Raw genomic sequence first — 17858 nt, forward strand, 5'->3', positions numbered from 1 at the left:
TTGCACTTCTCAAGTTTGACAAAATCCTGTATATACATATACATATACATGTAAAAGCAGAATTTCAGTAAAAGGAGACGAACTAGCTTGCAGTGCATATACTGTGTAGATTGATGTATACTTATGGTGAAAAATAAATTCTAATTTATTCATATTAACGATTACAGTCATATTCGATCATCTATTCATTATAAGATATATATTATGTAATAGCGTTTTAAACGTGTTTTACAAGTGTTGTTTTAACTTTAAAGCAATCGGTACAAACGCGAGACCGTGTTCGACGAAATGCTACTTTAAGAGTGGCACCCCCTGTAAAGCAGCGAATTTTCGAAAAAGCATTTACCAACGCGTTGAGATTGGTGTAAAATAGTTGATGTTATATGCGATAGTACCTACCAATAACTATAAAATGCCATCTTCCAGCTTTCATAAGAGATGAAACGCCCATTTTCTCCGGATTTTGGCTCCCGTATTTGCATTCGTAGGTGACCGCTATTGTATTTGAAATCAGGGTGACCCTTTGACCCGAGCCCTTTCTACCAATGAGCGTTCGATGGGCGGAGCTTGTCAGGGAGTAGTTGTGTTTTTCACGCCGCGACGCTCGATAGCGCCAGAAATTATCATTTTTTTGCGAATTTACAGACAAATTATTACAAACGTATGACAAAATTGGATAAATAAGAGTCTGATAGTCAAGTGGATTGCTTTTTTCTTTTTTGGTGAGTGTAGTGTGCGAGTTTATTCACAAACCAGCCGTATTCGTTTGGTGTACAGCGATTCCAAGTGCGGACGTTTCATACCCTGTCTTTATTTCTATACTAGTATATAACCCTACCCAAGCCTATCTCCCTTAACCATAAATCCTGTTGCAAGCGCCCGTGGGCCAGACGGAGGCAAAGTTTCGTCATATGACCTTTATACTTTGGACCGTGACGTCATCATACACAGTATAATCGTCTGACGATCTCGTTTTCGTGCCACAGACCACCAGGACATTTGGAGAGAAATATTGAAGGTAAATTATTACTATTTATACGTTACAAGTATAAAATCGTTTTCGTCAAGAATTTAGGGACACCGTGTTTCAAGAAAAGTTGTAAGTATAAGCTTAGACTGTCTGCAAATTGCATTCAACATGTGTCTGCATTTCCGAATTGGGGGCATTTCGCCCATTTACCACTTCGCCCGAACGGTTTCGCCCGATTACCTGTTCGCCCGATTACCATTTCGCCCGATTGCCATTTCGCCCGATTACCAGTTCGCCTGATTCCTCGTATGTTTGGTATTTACGTGTAGTCAAAACAAGATAACGTAGAAGTCGAAATTTGTTTTTATAAGGTGACGAACGTGAAGTTTACAACGGGGTTGTAAAGTAATTTTATGCCGTTGCGGCCATCTTGTGTGGGTCATACCATTTGTGTATCGGGAGGAAACAATGAGTTGAGGGACAGTCACACCTTTTTGTTTGATGGTGGTAGTTCCTTTAGTTAAATGCACCGTGACCCTTTAAAAACATATTTTTTTGTGTATAAGAATGTAAACCTCTGTTTTTAATGTAATTTCAATCTGATAAAACTTTATTTTTCCTTTAATATTAGCATTTTTTGGTAACTTGACACAGTAAAACACAGAGCTACAACAATTCAACAAATTGAGTTGAGGAAAAACTTTTGAAATATTTTTCTAGTATTGTGTTTGTTTTCCCCAGTTCACTTCCAATATTGCATGAACTTTTTGTTTCCTGGAAGGGGGGAGCAATGAAAGTAAAGATATAATGCATAATTTACATTTACATTACATTTATTTATTTACCCTCGAATAAGAATAAAGTGGCACACCAGGTGCTAATACAATCGAGCAATATAAAAACACACACACTGTACAAGACAATTACAAGAAATCACAAATACCAAAAATATATATATTAGTACATGTATTACATATGGAATGTCTACGTAGAAATTGAAATACAAATTAAAAATTTACATCTTTGATTCTTTTTTTAAAAATAATGTAATAATAATTTTATTATTCAGTGATAAAATGTCTTGAAAAAAATAAAACTCAACCTAGAAACAAACTTCCAGACAAAATATTTGAAAATAGTTATGGCGAATAAATTAAAACTGCTGGACGAAATACGCGGGTGAGAACATTAACACTCAATGATATTGTGCTAAGAATACTTAACACCTATTTCCTCTATTTAACAAGCTATGAGACGGACACATAAATCGGCCATCTCTTTGATAATAGCGCGTCCGCCACACTAACATAAAGCAAATTCCTAAAATTAAAGCCATTTATAACGTTAAAAATTCAAGCAAAAAATGTAAAAGTACTAACTGAATCTCTATTGAACATCTCTTAAATATTTCCATATTGGCGTTCCATGATTTACAACAACACTTTGATTTTTTGACCCGGCTTGCACCAACAAAATGGTAGAATTACCTAATACCATTTAGGTGTGGGGAGGTGGCTGCGGGAATGGGTGGTTGAGTTTTCAAAGAAGGGGAGGAGCTAGCTTGCGTTAATCACTGCTGTTCACACTTACTCAAGTACTAATCATTTACTTTTATCTCTCTTTCAGGGCAAACGCTTGCTAAAAAAATATGTTTATTGAGACAAATAATGTGTGTGATTATGTGTCATATTTTTACGGTATATCCCTTCTTGGAGGATGTTTTGGCCCTGAAAAGGGCTGTTTTGTTTGTTTGTTTTTTGTTTAAATGCCGTGCCGAAATGGTTTTAATTTAGAATGCCGTACCGAAATGGTTTTAGTTTAGAATGCCGTATCGAAATGATTTTAATTTAGAACGCCGTATCTAAATGGTTTTAATTTAGAACGCCGTATCGAAATGGTTTTAGTTTAGAATGCCGTATCGAAATGGTTTTAGTTTAGAATGCCGTATCGAAATGGTTTTAATTTAGAACGCCGTATCGAAATGGTTTTAATTTAGAATGCCGTATCGAAATGGTTTTAGTTTAGAATGCCGTATCGAAATGGTTTTAATTTAGAGCGCCGTATCGAAATGGTTTTAATTTAGAACGCCGTATCGAAATGGTTTTAATTTAGAACGCCGTATCGAAATTGTTTTAATTTAGAACGCCGTATCGAATTTGGTTTTAATTTAGAACGCCGTATCGAAATGGTTTTAATTTAGAACGCCGTATCGAATTTGGTTTTAATTTAGAACGTCGTATCGAAATGGTTTTAATTTAGAACGCCGTATCGAAATGGTTTTAATTTAGAACGTCGTATCGAAATGGTTTTAATTTAGGGGGTACTGTTCCGAAATATGGCGTAAAATGTTCGTGACTGCCTCGTTGTCAGTTCTTCCATACCGCTCCCTCCACATGAACTCAATGAATGTAACACCTCCAACAAAGAACATAACACCTCAAACAATGCTTGCTAATCGAGGCGGCGCGTCAGACGCTGCCTCCCAGCGCCCTGCTTCGCACTTAATTTCACACTACTTGTGGCGTTAAAATGACGGGCTCATTCATCTGTGACTACGTTTGGTGAGCCACAATCGAGGAATCGTACATTTACCCAAAGATACTAGAAAAGTGTTTTTGATTCATCTTACATCTTGGTTTTTATACATGCATATGCATTGAGTTTATTTATATGTCCATTTCTTACGTTGTGTGTTACCTATTGATGGCATCCGGTAGAGGTCAGTGACCGCGTCCTGTGACCCGCAAGTGATCCTTTGTCGTTGGTAATTAACATAAAATGGCGTGCTTTTTGTAAGTCTGCAAGAAAATCTTAACTAGAGTGGTTCAAAGCAGCCTATATCCTATCTCTGATCTTTATTTTTAAACCTAAAAGCAGCCTATCTCTGGTCTTTATTTTTAAACCTAGAAGCAGCCTATCTCTGGTCTTTATTTTTAAACCTAAAAGCAGCCTATCTCTGGTCTTTATTTTTAAACCTAGAAGCAGCCTATCTCTGGTCTTTATTTTTAAACCTAAAAGCAGCCTATCTCTGATCTTTATTTTTAAACCTAAAAGCAGCCTGTAAAATAAAACAAAGACAGCATGTTACTAATTGGCCTGTCACTCAACCACATCATGCTAACTAGTTGACCTGTCAATCAACCACATCATGCTAACTATCCCGCAGCCACCTAAATGGTATAGTCCGACACGCAAGTTATTGGCAATTCAATTGACCACATCCCAGATTTCAGACCGTAAAGCAATACATGTCAGTTCCGCTCAGGGTCCGCATTTTTGTGGTTCGTTTGGATGTTTTTCCATGCGTTATTGCGTAAATAAATTAAGAACAGAAGTCGGAATGTAACAATGTAGCAAGATGTTTTATTTTGTCGCCTTGTTAAATGTCCAACTTCTTTTACTTTTATACGCTAAATATATAAACAATGACCTATCGGTTGGCGGCAGATCATTGTTTAAAGAAAAAAATTCACAGCTAAAAGAAGGTGTTAAGAACTTGAATAGAAGTGAGTACGTGACTGATGATGCCGCGCCTGTACGTAAGTGATAATAAAAAAAATCGTCCCATGTTACGTTAAGTCGCATTATAATCAGTCCCACTGATAATAAAAAAAAAATCGTCCCATGTTACGTTAAGTCGCATTATATCAGTCCCACTGATAATAAAAAAATCGTCCCATGTTACGTTAAGTCGCATTGTAATAAAAAAAATCGTCGCATGTTACGTTAAGGTAGCGAGAAGGTTTTGTGACGTTTTTAAATAAAACACAAACTGGACAGACATTGTTTACATAATTATCATGGCGAACCTTGTAAAAATGACTAAGTCCGCGATTGCGAGAGCATACTGCGGAATTTCCTGGTGAAATTTATGTCATGCATTGTCCGTAATCAAGTCCATTGAATTGCGTCTCCGATAATCAAAAGACCTATTATTCCGATTTCTATGCAGGTTTGTTTTTTTGTCCCCAAATTATTTCATACTTGGCACCTTTAACAGACTATTATTCTGTGACAAAGCATTTTCTTTAAAAACCCAGACATATTTCGCACCATCATTATCTTTTGAACGATAACTGCGAGTTTGAATGTCCTAGTCCGAACGCACTTGATTTGGCGGCGGTCCCAATGAGTCGTTCTCGATCAAAACTTCAACTCGAGAAAAACGCGAAAAACAGTTTTGGTTAATAAAACACTGTAGATTTGCTGCATTATTATAAATATACACTAAAAATGGCCAAACATATTAACCACTGATATCATAGAACTCATAAAGAGTGTCAGATAATGAATAATTTCAAGCTCGAGCGTGAAAAATGAAGAAAACTGCTGGCATTTGAGTCCGTACTCCAGGAACGTTCGGGTTTTCCATTGTTATGCGAACGAACAACGAGGGATAATCCTCTGACAAACATTACTGTCCCACTGTACACGCTGACAGTTTACAAACAAGCTAATCCTTCAAGTGTCTCTGATAAGACATATAATAAAACGGTTTTCATGGTGAAACAAAATGGCCGATGTTTGAAAAAAAAAATGCTGTGTCAGAGTGCGACACTGAGTGGCAGATTTTTCTTTGCCTCGTCTGTCAACGCTTTCTTTCTTTTCTTTCGCCATTGCGTTAGAAAAAAAAATGTATTAGTAAAATAGAATATTGACTTAGAAAATAAAACGATTTAAAAGAATGTTGTGCAAAGTTACAGTACCCCGGTACTCCTTTCGCACAACCTCTCGCCCGCTTCCGCTTTCCAATCACCTTTTTCTCTCGCTTTTGCGACCGCTTGTTGAATTCGATCTAACAATTTCCGCTTTATTTTCCACCGCGCAAACCCCGAAATATCACCGCCCACTTGCTCGCTCGCGCGCATTTAAAATTCAGACTAACAGAACAATTTCCGAGGTTCACATTGTCTTATAATTGTCTTTCTGGTTTTTATAGATGTTGAACAGCTGACAGAAGTTCAAATACTTTTTGTTTTAACTATATATAATTATATGCACGCAACCTGACCCTTTGACCTCGATTTGGCTTGGACTGAATATTATATTTTAAACAATATTCTGACGTGAAATACAAAATGTATTTCAACACAAGTACGACATGGTTGTCTGGGGTTTCTTTCCTGATTGTTGAGTCTTCGCAATGTGTTTTGTATAATTATTGTTGTTTTACCCCGATGCTGAAGGACCGTAAAGCTAAATGGCAGTTACATGCATGGACTGAGTGAAAGAAAATATTTCTAAGCCTAAAATAAAACCTAATATTACACCTCTTTGTGTATTTGTTAATTTTACATATGTTTGTCATGACAGTATGTTTGTAAATATCTAGAAAAATCTCGTCTTTCGTTGATAATTTCGATTGTTTGTTTGGAATATCGATCCCCGTTGGTTTCTTCATACTGAGTTTAGGAAGGGCGTCGATCAACACCGTGACAATCAGCCGAGAGAAGACAAACATTGACCGTAATTCATGGAGATCATGTCCGTAATTTGTGGGCTGAAACCCCAAATAATTAATCAAGTATTATTATTTTAATATATATTTTATTTTACATAGCAAAACTAAACCATGCCCAAAACAGAGCGGTGAAACAACCGCATTGAAGACGATGCAACTTCAACTAGCCATTTCTTACCTTGAAATAAAAAAAAAAAAAAAATTCGAAGAGCATCGGGGAAAATATTAATAATCATCCTTATCAATCGCTTGCTTTATTTTATTCGAATCCATGAAATTCACGATTTTTTTTTTACATTTGTTGGCAACTTCCGCGCTAAAAAAGATTGAAAATGTGGGTGTGGTTATTTTGCAAAGTCCTGTTGATAATACGGACAAATATGGTTCTGTGACCCAGTTTGTGCTCCGATCAGGTGACTCTCAGCCAAGCAATGATGTTGTAACAAAGAATATTTGACGCTAATTGAAGGGTCGTCGTACAATCCAATCACCGGCGTCGATTCACATAGTTTTTTTGTGCTGTGACAGGCTTCAAAATTATTCGCTGAAAAACATGTATTTTGACAAACTGATGGAATTTGACCTTAGTTCAAAAAGAAAATACTAGGCTAAGATACATAAGAGCTCACGCGAATCAGTTTTCTCTGCAAGTTGTGAAATAAAGTAAACCAGAGTAGCGTCGATGATTTTCAGCCCTGAAGGACTTCCGTGTGAATCCTGAGTTTTGAATTGTTCATCGACTGGCCACCAAATAGTTATGGCTATAACTAAATTTGACAAGTTTTTCTTTTAAGCCCAATATATTCATACATGTCAAGCTCTGTTCGATTTTTTTAGGGCATGTGGCCGTTTTTAGTCGAGAATATTTTTTGTGGGAACACTTTTGCGGTACATATATGGTATAGACCGAGCTTATTCAATGATCGTGACTTAATTTTAAAAATTGAATGTCAAATTTTACCAGACGTGGACCGATGTGGATTCGGTATCGTTATTTTTGGAATTAATCACTAACATTTCCTCGTTTCTCTGCTCTGTCAAAAGGAGTTACCTAGGCTTTTTTCACGTAACTGTCTCATTAAAATAAAAAAAAAAATATTACATCTAGAACAAGCACCCAAAACACGTAACAAGAGGTCCCAGTTCAGTTGCTTTCACGATACAAGTGTAATACAACTATTAGATTTGAATTGTCGTTCAGAATGTAATAATAGTTAATACTAGTTGTATGTTCACACTTTACTATCAAAACCACCATTTCGACCACCCATGTGCCAGTTTTCAGTGTTTGGGCGAGCGGTCAATGTTTTCAATGAGCGAGCGAGCGAAAAAAAAACGCGATTAAAATGCGGTCGGTTTCCGGTCGGACAAGACCGCGTGGTCGGAAATTACGCGATAAGCGGTCGATGTAAAAGCGGAAGGTTGGGCGAAATGAATACTGTATGACCATGTTTCTCCGACGAAGTCTCGACTGACAATAATGCTGACAATGGACGTTAGATAAACATGCATTGTTTGCAACTGGAAGCTTATCACCCGTTATATCAGAATCGTCAACAACAGAGTATACAGATAAGATGTTATCATTTAAACCCTTTCAAAGATAAACACTATGCAAATATCCACGAAACGGCTGTTGTAGTCTTTTCTGCTAGTGTTTTAAAACACTAATTTGAGCAACGTTATTTCGCAATTTCGATCTTTTGTAAACCTGGGGTGATGTATCAAGGTCTAAAGTAACCGTTTTATCAATTTTTGAAAAATCAAGAAAAAAGTGAAAATTTCCCTTCTCGCTACCTTAAGTCGCATTGTAATAAAAAAATCATCGCATGTTACGTTAAGTCGCATTGTAATAAAAAAAATCGTCTCATGTTACGTTAAGTCGCATTATATCAGTCCCATTGATAATAAAAAATCGTCCCATGTTACGTTAAGTCGCATTGTAATAAAAAAATCGTCGCATGTTACTAAGTCACATTGTAATAAAAAAATCGTCTCATGTTACGTTAAGTCGCATTGTAATAAAAAAATCGTCCCATGTTATGTTAAGTCGCATTATATCAGTCCCACTGATAATAAAAAAAATCGCCCCATGTTACGTTAGGGGTCCGGAAAGAAAACCCCTTAGGAAAAACCCTAGGAAAAAACCCTAGGAAAAAAAACCCATAGTGAAAAACAATTGTTTTTTATCACAAATGCTTGCACATTGTCAGTATTTTGCTTGCACATTGTCAGTATTTGCATGTAAAATAAATGGCAGCACATATTTTCTGCTATTATTTTTAGAGTATGTTAATGGTCTCATGGGGGATATGGTAACCTTTGTTCTTAGGTGTGATCAACAGGTGTTAATTTGTGTCAATCATATAGTTAATGGAGTGGCATCCTTTGATCTTGTCTATTGTACGCATTTAATGTGTTTCACATTTGGTAAATATTTAATAAATAATGAAAAATAACAAAAATACTGTGTACTAATGCTTGATGTTTACTTTTGCCTTTTCCTGTCCATCAATCCACCAATCTATATCAAAGTAATCATGGTGTAATTGCGTCGATTAACGACTTGTATAACAGGGAAATAGTGTAAACGTACCGCAAAGTCAGTTGTAAAAGTAAATGTGGAAATACTGTGCTAAGTTGCAAGGTTTTTTCTCTAAGAAAAAACAGGTCGCAATGACAATGAATGTACTATTGATATTCGTCGTGCCACAAGCGTGTTCATGCTCTCTGTTATAAGCTCACTTTCAATTATAAAACCTGTTTTATTATTCAGATAAAATAACTTGGGTTTTCATTCGTACAGTCGATGGCCTCGTCGTCATAATTCAAAGTACCAACTGTTGCATATTATTGAAAATTGGTAATTCCCAGTTACATTTAACATTAACCATTTCTCTGACTGTAAAAAAAGAGGAAATAATATATATATTAAAAAAGAGGAAATAATATATCACCGATGGTGAAACAAGTGAAAAATCTGTGTATGACGGCCGATGCATACCTGTCCCATTGCCTGTCGGCCACCCCTCTATTGTGAATGGGGATGACTACCCGCAATGGCGGACATCAGTTGCAGTGTTTGCATCGACAAGAAAACCCTGACTAAAATGCGATCATATGGTAGATTTTATGCATTTTACCAGATGTACATTTCGAATCGAAACCCCCAGTAGGCCTAGTGTGTAACATCGGTAAATCGGGCGAAAAGGAAAACTGGCGAACCGGTAATTGGGCGAACCGGTAATTGGGCGAACTGGTAATCGGGCGAAGGAGTTCGGGCGAAGTGGATTTCGGGCGAAGTGACTGTACCCCCCTCCCACAAGGACTGAAGAGGAAATAGTTAGTGCAGTGCAGGCCCATACTGTATGTGAGCTATCATGTGTCCAGCGATGACCAAGACACCGCAGCGAATGGATGGGAGACTTCTCTTGAGATATTACATGTAAAAAGTTACTTGTATAAATGAGATTTGGATCGGAAACCAATGTTCAATGTCCTAGTAGTGGTTTGGAAAATTACCTCAGATTTCACCCATTGCTAAAAGTGCTGTTTTTCAGATAGAACTTGAAAGATTACATTAATTGTACAGTTTCGTTTTATTGAATATTTGCTACTAGCGCCAAGATCATAATAGAATCTGTAATTAATGTTTTTTGAGTATTTTTTTTTATTTCTCTGCACGCATATATATCTTAATGTGCCTACAGTTCTTTTTGTGTGGTCATGGGGTAAATTAATTATTTCTCGTATTAGCCGTGTTTCACGTTTGGTAAATATATAATTATATGTTACATTCCCGCAGCTGCCTCCGTCTGCTCCTCCAATTCGCCACCGAAAATAGACTCCAGTACATTTGCTATACGATTTGCATATCTCGACCTTTAGCCTTTGAAAAACAACCAATCATCAAAGAAAATACATAATCAAGTCGGACTTTAGATCTCATTCTCTCGGGTTCACGATAACGGCGTGACTGATAGATCTAATAAATGTATCACAGCAAGGGAACAGATATTGTACATATTTCCCAAATTATTTAATAAATTAATATATTCTCTTACTATATATCAGATACTGTATTACAATTTGATGACTGATATGTTTGTGTGAGTATATGTATATGTATAAACATATTCAAAAGGCCATAAGCTTAAGTCAGTGAATTGATTGCAGTGATATGAAATCATGCCTTCATTCATGCGAAGTGTCCCGAGCAACAAAAACACATGGCGATTCTGACGTTATTCACATATACAATGTATTGAAAGGGCAATTGTCGTCGCGCTGCGCATGTGCGAAATTTGTGTTGATAAACATTGATTTTTCCCACAAACAAATGCGCATTTTTAATAGAAATCACAAATGTGAGGTTTGACCTGGGCGCGACTTGCACTGATTACCGCCGATGACGACTCGATAAAGCTTGGTAACATCTCATTTTGTACTCGTTGATTTGCACAACAGTCATAGTCGCCATCTTTGTTATGTGAGACCCCATATATCTCGCGCATGCGTGACGCAACGACTACCACCCTTTAATAGTAGAGTAAAGAGGTATACTTAAGGTAGAAGCCTACTCATAAATTAAAATACCCTGAATTTATTCGTTTTGCAATAAACTGTACTCCTAGGCAATATAAGGATATTAACTTTAAAAACGTTGGGGGTCACCAGCCTTTTTTTCGAGAAAATGATGGTTGTATTTTAGTCGCCATTTTGTCACTATTATAACACTTGTACCACAGGCTCCTATGGCAGAGATATTATGCAGTATCTCAAAATCCAGCCTGGTGACATAGGCTGAAAAAATCATACATTGTTAATGATGGAGTACTTTTTGTTGTTCTTAATTATTTAAAAAATCTGGGTTTTAAAAAGTGACAAAAATGCAATTTTTCTTTAACATTGTGTTCCATAGAATTGTTCTAAAAATAGCAATTTTCAAGAAATATTAGAACACGTTTCTCAAAAAGCTCAAAGGGCGGCAGTCGTCGCACTGCGTCCTGTTCGATATGGGACTCATAGCGACGTATACAACGCGTGTAAAATACATTGTTTATTTACATGAAATTTGAGCACGCGCTGCGCGACGACCACCGCGCGTTAACTATAACACACAAAATAACGCTATTTCAATGTACCATGGGACATTAGCTTCATGATTGTACATAATAAACTAATGAACATTGTCATGACTAATTTTGTCAAAAATTATGACTAGGCTTCTACCTTAAGTGTTTGTAGCCAATTATTTACATACGGTGGCCCACAGGTGCCACGGCAATGTCTTTCTTGGTGGGCAAAACTTTAAATTCATGGGACAAAACTTATTATTTTAGGACGAAACTACAATTTCTGTAGTCAATACTTTAATATTGCAGTACAACATTTTTAATTAGATGGACAAAACTTATTGTTTCAGGACACAATTATATTTTCAGCAGAGTAAACTTTAAGATTGCAGGACAAAACTTAATGTTTAAGGACACAATTATATTTTCAGCAGTGTAAACTTTAAGATTGCAGGACAAAACTTAATGTTTAAGGACACAATTATATTTTCAGCAGAGTAAACTTTAAGATTGCAGGACAAAACTTAATGTTTAAGGACACAATTATATTTTCAGCAGAGTAAACTTTAAGATTACAGGACAAAACTTAATGTTTAAGGACACAATTATATTTTCAGCAGAGTAAACTTTAAGATTGCAAGACAAAACTTAATGTTTAAGGACACAATTATATTTTCAGCAGAGTAAACTTTAAGATCACAGGACAAAACTTAATGTTTCAGGACACAGTTATATTTTCAGCAGAGTAAACTTTAAGATTGCAGGACAAAACTTAATGTTTCAGGACACAATTATATTTTCAGCAGAGTAAACTTTAAGATTGCAGGACACAATTATATTTTCAGCAGAGTAAACTTTAAGATTGCAGGACAAAACTTAATGTTTAAGGACACAATTATATTGTCAGCAGAGTAAACTTTAAGATTGCAGGACAAAACTTAATGTATAAGGACACAATTATATTTTCAGCAGAGTAAACTTTAAGATTGCAGGACAAAACTTAATGTTTAAGGACACAATTATATTTTCAGCAGAGTAAACTTTAAGATTGCAGGACAAAACTTAATGTTTAAGGACACAATTATATTTTCAGCAGAGTAAACTTTAAAATTGCAGTACAAAACTTAATATTTCAGGACAAAATTATAATTTTCAGTAGACGGAAGTTTAAGATTGTAGGACACAATTATATTTTTAGTGGACTGAACTTTAAGACCATCATGGCATAATTCTTTTTTTGATGGTAAAACTTCATGTCATAACATGCGACTTTCCACATTTCAACACTTTACACGACGGAAGTTGAGTATTTTCCCCAGAATCCTTGAACATCCAGTGTATCGCCATTTTCTTTATCAGCTTACTATATAGTAGTATATAGTGGTATTTACTTGAGATCAGTTTCATGGGATCATGGCAAACGCGCAACCACGTGTACAGTTTGAATCAGACGAAGACGAAGATGCTTACCTTGACCAAGATGAGGAAAGTTTAATTAGGTACTTCTTTTTTAGAGGATATAGATATGACGAGATTTTGCAGTTCATGTCCAAGTATTATGATATACATATGAGTCACAGAACTTTGATAAGGAGACTTTCAGATTATGGACTAAAACGAAGATCGCCGGATTATGATGTCCAAGGTGCTAGGGAATACATAAAACGGCTACTAGATGGCCCCGACACAGACACAGACAGACGGACAGAGACAGACACAGACAGACGGACAGAGACAGACACAGACAGACGGACAGAGACAGACACAGACAGACGGACAGAGACAGACACAGACAGACGGACAGAGACAGACACAGACAGACGGACAGAGACAGACACAGACAGACGGACAGAGACAGACACAGACAGACGGACGGACAGAGACAGACACAGACAGACGGACGGACAGAGACAGACACAGACAGACGGACGGACAGAGACAGACACAGACAGACGGACGGACAGAGACAGACACAGACAGACGGACAGAGACAGACACAGACAGACGGACAGAGACAGACACAGACAGACGGACAGAGACAGACACAGACAGACGGACAGAGACAGACACAGACAGACGGACAGAGACAGACACAGACAGACGGACAGAGACAGACACAGACAGACAGACACAGACAGACGGACAGAGACAGACACAGACAGACGGACAGAGACAGACACAGACAGACGGACAGAGACAGACACAGACAGACAGACGGACAGAGACAGACACAGACAGACGGACAGAGACAGACACAGACAGACGGACAGAGACAGACAGACACAGACAGAGACAGACACAGACAGACAGAGACAGACACAGACAGACAGAGACAGACACAGACAGACAGAGACAGACACAGACAGACGGACGGACAGAGACAGACACAGACAGACGGACGGACAGAGACAGACACAGACAGACGGACAGAGACAGACACAGACAGACGGACAGAGACAGACACAGACAGACGGACAGAGACAGACACAGACAGACGGACAGAGACAGACACAGACAGACGGACAGAGACAGACACAGACGGACAGAGACAGACACAGACAGACGGACAGAGACAGACACAGACAGACGGACAGAGACAGACACAGACAGACAGACACAGACAGACACAGACAGACAGACACAGACAGACAGACAGACAGACAGACACAGACAGACAGACAGACACAGACAGACAGACACAGACAGACAGACACAGACGGACAGACAGACACAGACGGACAGACAGACACAGACAGACACAGACAGACAGACACAGACAGACAGACACAGACAGACAGACAGACACAGACAGACAGACACAGACAGACAGACACAGACAGACAGACAGACAGACACAGACAGACACAGACAGACACAGACAGACAGACACAGACAGACAGACACAGACACAGACACAGACACAGACACAGACAGACAGACACAGACAGAGACAGACAGACATGTTCTGCAGAAAGTCAGCCCAGTAAGCGAGTACATTGCTTTCTTGATTATATTTGTTGGATCCGACTTCACTTCTAGTCACAACAACCATATTTTCAAACATCTCAGCAGTGAGTGAAGCAACATCCTCACAGAAAGCTGACCTTAAACTGCATGGATATTGCTGCATTGCCGTTAAAACTCCAAGAGTACTAAGGCCGTTCTTGAACTGATCAAATGCTGCTCTTGTTCTTCCATACAGATACCATTTAAGAGTAGCCGATAAAACCTTTTCTATGTCATCTTCAGTATGCATCACCTTCAAAGTACCAGCCAACTCAAGCAAGTTCTCAAAATTTCCAGACAATACATCATTTGCCTCACTCAAACTTGCATTCTTCAACTTGAGCAGCTCGTCTCTAGCAGTGCAGTTTTCAGGAAGGTCGTCAGTGGTTGGTTTCACAAAGTCTGGTCCATGCACTAATGCATCAAAAAAATGATTAGCAAAGAAATGAGGAGCAATGCCCCCATGAACCAAACACAAAGCAATCATCTGACCAGCCATATAATACTCGTTGTCATCCACACAACTACTGATACAGGATAGAAACTTGTTTTTAGTACCACCATCAAATATTTGAGAACCATGTATATGAGACAGGGATAAGGTTAACATTTCTCTCATTGGACCTCCTGCATCCACAGCTCCTTCTGAGGACCCTGCATCATCGGTAAACTTGACAGAAATCTTCTGTTTTGGATTAAATGACTTTCTTCTCAATCCTCTTTTCACACATTCATACAGTTTGCTTCTAGATATGTTGAACTTAGATATACCATCATCAGCATTAATTTGACTTGCCAGATTGCCCAGTATATCATCTAGAGGCACTTCTTCATTTAATATGGGAGATGATTCCAGATCTACCTCGTCATCAGAATACCACTCTTTAACTTTATCATCAAACAGCAGAGATGCATACGTATCATACTCTATTTCATCAATATTGGCTGATTCTGACTTTTTTTGACTTGTAGTATTAGAAACATCATTAGAAACATCATCTGCAGACATGTTGCTGTCTACTTTCTTTTTCTTTTTTGGAGGCATGCAGGTTACACCTGTACCACGTTTATCTACAGAATTTGAAGTCGAAGGCTGGGGGTCTCTATTCGTGCTTAGTTGATCTACACATAGTATTTCATCTTCTTCTTCATAGTCAGTATTCAAACCAAGTGAGGGATTATAATCTTCTTCTGTACACAGGTAAAGACAAATTCGTTTGTATGGTTTGCCTAGTTCTTCTTGGTATCGACATAGGCTGAATGACTCATCACTTCGCTCACTTCCTGGTACAAACATTGCTTGGTTACCATCTTGAAATAAAAGTAAATACGTCTGACCTTCCTTAATGAAATCTTTGCTGAAAGCCTTCCATTTTTTCAATGCCTTATTTAGAATTGACCAATAAGTGGCATTTTTCTCAATCTTCAAAAGTAGACGTTTTCCCCACTGTGATTTTAAATGAAGTACATTGTCATCAAACATCATGATGCCGATGTTTATTGTAACGCTATCATCCTCACCACTACTGGGTCTACCAGGTTTCTTTTTATTGGTGACAGGTAATTTTCTAAATGCTGTTGCTGTTTTCTGACGTCTGTATTCCTCAAATGATTTTACTTTTCCAAATTTCGCTCTTCCTGCCTTTTCCGGAGCATCTACAACAAAGTATCAAGTCATTGTAAACTACGCAGTCCCAATTATATAAGTGTGAACTAACTAACAGGTGTGCATCAAATATATAACAAAATAAAGGCATGTGATCTGTTCTCTAGTGTACTACTGAATTTAATCTAAATACGATTACTGAAAAACCTAATTAACCCTCATTAACATGCACGCAGAAAAATTAAGCATTAAACCATTGCCCCGGCAAGGTATACCACAAGATTTTGCACAGAAACTAGCGATAGCAAGTTTGTATATGGCAAGCTTCTGTTCATTCTGTTTATTTCTGGTCGCAGGGATATCGGCAGACTTGACATCACTATAACCAGCCTATTATTGGAAAAAATTGATTGTCGAATGACACCGTACACGGCTTGACAGTGCACAGGTCAGCAACGACTCTGGTCTTGTTCGAGCGAACAGGTGCAGACGGTAGTCGATTTATGAGCGCAGTTTGCGTTTTTCGAAAAATTGACTTTCCATGCATACAAGAATCAACACAATGCAGTGCATAAATTTAAAAAAAAAAATTTTTTCAATTAAACTATGTGTAATTCGCTTAGCAGTATATTCAGTATATTCAATGTATTCAGGAGCTTGATATACTGGTATAATATAATTACACTTTTACAACATAACAATTACACTATTATGCTTACCTCTGACAAAATCACCTTCTTCACCAGCAATGTGACCAGGTTCGGATCCTAGAAAACAACGGTACATACATACATTAAAGAATGACATATGGTAACAAACTGGCATATGGCACCAGGTATAAATAACATATGCTAGTCTATGACAATATTAAGTGTAAATGACATATAACATGATACCACTCTTGTTGAAATGGTATGGACTATTTACCATGATACCAAACAATATATATAGGTATATACCATGGAATAATGTACATGCATGTACCTTGATACAAAGTGTTCATTGTGTACATCAGCAACTATAATACCAGCTATGATACAATATATACATTGTGTACATTAGTAACTATAGTAGCTATGATACCAGCTACACATGGTCTATAGCAGTAAACATGATACAAGATATACATTGTGTACATTAGTAACTATAATAGCCATTATACCAGCTACACATGGTCTATAGCAGTAAACATGGTACAAGATATACATTGTGTACATTAGTAACCATAGTAGCCATGATACCAGCTACACAGGGTCTATAGCAGTTAACATGATACAATATAAACATTGTGTAAATTAGTAACTATAATAGCCATTATACCAGCTACACATGGTCTATAGCAGTAAACATTATACAATATAAACATTGTGTAAATTAGTAACTATAATAGCCATTATACCAGCTACACATGGTCTATAGCAGTAAACATTATACAAGATATACATTGTGTACATTAGTAACTATAGTAGCCATGATACCAGCTACACATGGTCTATGGCAGTTAACATGATACAAGATATACATTGTGTACATTAGTAACCATAGTAGCCATGATACCAGCTACACATGGTCCATAGCAGTTAACATGATACAATATATACATTGTGTACATTAGTAACCATAGTAGCCATGATACCAGCTACACATGGTCCATAGCAGTTAACATGATACAATATATACATTGTGTACATTAGTAACTATAATAGCCATTATACCAGCTACACATGGTCTATAGCAGTT

At 37.4% G+C, this 17858-nt stretch overlaps 1 protein-coding gene across 1 annotated transcript in view; it reads left to right on the forward strand.

The window, feature by feature from the left end:
• Window positions 1-876: 876 nt before the first annotated feature.
• LOC100372251 (schlafen family member 9-like) overlaps window positions 877-17858 on the forward strand; it is a 28376-nt gene continuing 11394 nt past the window's right edge. The window contains exon 1 of the mRNA XM_002741639.4: window positions 877-1018. The gene's annotated coding sequence lies outside the window, so the exon portion shown is untranslated. The remainder of the gene's footprint in view (window positions 1019-17858) is intronic.

This window comes from Saccoglossus kowalevskii, chromosome 6 (assembly GCF_978046115.1).
Source record: "Saccoglossus kowalevskii chromosome 6, keSacKowa6.1, whole genome shotgun sequence".
NCBI classification, from domain to species: Eukaryota; Metazoa; Hemichordata; class Enteropneusta; family Harrimaniidae; genus Saccoglossus; species Saccoglossus kowalevskii.